The sequence below is a fragment of the Thamnophis elegans genome, chromosome 1, assembly GCF_009769535.1.
Source record: "Thamnophis elegans isolate rThaEle1 chromosome 1, rThaEle1.pri, whole genome shotgun sequence".
Classification (NCBI taxonomy): Eukaryota; Metazoa; Chordata; class Lepidosauria; order Squamata; family Colubridae; genus Thamnophis; species Thamnophis elegans.
The window spans coordinates 63,298,141-63,300,513 of NC_045541.1; positions in this window are offsets into that span (position 1 = coordinate 63,298,141).

The window sequence follows — 2,373 nt, forward strand, 5'->3', positions numbered from 1 at the left end:
AGGTTGAAGTTTTGGGGGTTTGGGAAAGAAACCACTAGTTCCAGTAGTGCATTCCAGGCATTGACCACTGTGTTACTGAAGTCGTATTTTCTGCAATCAAGTTTGGAGCAGTTTACCATAAATTTGTTTCCATTGTGAGCTGGTGTGTTGTTGTGGTTGAAGCTGAAGTAGTCATTGACAGGCAGGACATTGTAGCATATAATTTTATGTGCTACACTAAGGTTGGATCGTAGGCGGCGAAGTTCTAAGTTGTCTAAGCCCAAAATTTCAAGTCTGGTGGCATTGCCAGCAGAGGAGTGAAGGACTCTTCTCGTGAAATATCTCTGGGCTCATTTGATTACATTAATGTTTGATATGCAGTGCAGGTTCCAGACAGATGAGCTGTATTCGAGATTAGGTCTAGCAAAAGTTTTGTATGCCCTAGTTAGCAGCTCAATACTCCAAAGTCCTTGACAGAGTAAGGCTCGTCTACGAGGTCATATCCGCCCAGCTTGTATTTGGTGTTCTGATTTTTTCTGCCAATGTGTAAGACAGAGCATTTGTTGGTTGAGATTTGGAGCTGCCAATTGTTTCACCATTCTGACACATAGTCAAGGTCTTTTTGTAGGGTAGCAGCATTGTCGATGGTGTTGAATAGTTTTACATCATCAGCAATAATATCGCAAAGGTCATTTATGTAAAGTATAAAGAATGTGGGTCCTAAAATGCTACGTTGGGGGACCTCCAAAGTCACTCCGAAAGTCACTTTGAAAGACCTCCAAAGTCACTTCCAGCCTTATGATTCTATCTAGTATAGCCCCTCCTGAGAAAATATCACCCACCCTCCTAAGGTTGTTCTGCACTTGCCCCAACTATGCCACAGAGCCTGACAACCTCTTTCCCCCTCTCTATTCTATCCCCAGGATGTTGCTGTCAGACGATGGCATTAAGTAACACTATCTTCCTTCTTCTGATGCCTTTCAAGGCCAGCCTCCAGGTGTGTAAAATGTATTCAGCTTTGTCACCTTTTAACTTGGAGGAGAGCTAGGAGACTGGCAGTGGTTGGAAACAGATGTAATAGAGGCCGACTTGGCAAAGGCACAAGCAGTTTTATGCCAGTGGCTTTCCGATGGGTCAAAGACAGACAGCTATTCATTCCTGGGAAAGGCCCTTAGATGGACACATTTCTTAACTGCCAAACCAATGCATGGTGCTAAAAGGCCAGGTGAATTTCTGCAGAACAATTCATTTTATTCCCTTAAGGTCTCTTACCATTTCTGGCACCCAGCAAGATCCACCATGAGCTCTGACAGATCTTGCTTAGTAAATCATGGAAGTCTGGAAGGTTAGTGAATTATTCTCCTTAAGGGGACGAGCAATGGCCTATCAGGGCCTGGCGAACACTTGGAAATTCCCTCTAAAAAGGATGCTCAGGCCTTCTCACCAGAATCCCAAATTGGTAATATTTGCCAGAATGTCTCTGCTTGTTTGGGGGAAACCAATGAGATTGGTTGAGCTCCCTCACTGCACCCCCTCCCCAAACACAATACAACTCACAGTGAAGACACACAAAAAAAAGAAAGAAAAACATCTCGACAAACGAAGCAAAGAATCCCACAAAAAAGCTCCCACGTCGTTATCCCCCCCCCCCAAAAAAAAATCAAGACAAAAATAAGCCTCTCGGCGGGAGAACAAGACGATGAGGAGAGCTCGACGGCTCCACATTTTCTTCCTGGCCGCTATTTCTACATTAGCAGGCCGGGGTCGCTCCAAAAAAAACGATTCCCCCAGCGGATCCAGCCACACCCTCCCACTCCGGTCTGGCCGAGCTCCGCCGGCCCGCAGAAGAGGCTCTGGGGGGCGGGGGGGCAAGAAAGGCAAATCGCCGAGAGTTTGTAGAGTCCGTTCGGTTGAGGGGGGGGGGGCAGATCTAAGATGTAAACCAAACCCCGCCTTTCCCACCCCCCGTTTCGCGCCCAGAGCGATTCCCACATGTGTGGCGGGGTGGGTCGGTGGGTGAGGGGACTCTGCCTGTCGGAGAGCGGCGGCGGCGGCAACGTCGGTTCGTTCCCGTGAACGCCGCTGGCGGCTGTCCCGGGCGGCCGCGGGAGCCATCGCCCTTTTAAGGGGTAGCTTGAAACTGCGCCTGGGCTCCATGTTTGTATCAGAACCCGTGAAGAGGGAACTCCATGTTGTAACAAAGTTTCCTTCGCCGCCGTCTTTTTTTTTCTCCCCCTCCCCCTTTTTGTTTTGTTTTTGCTTCTCCCTTTCCCCGTCTCCCCCGCCCCTCCCCCACCCTCTCATTTCCCCTCTTCCGTTTTCTTTCCTTTTATTTATTAGTTCCTTCCTTCCTTTCTCCCCCCCTCTTTCGTTCCGTTCCGCCGCCGCGGTTGT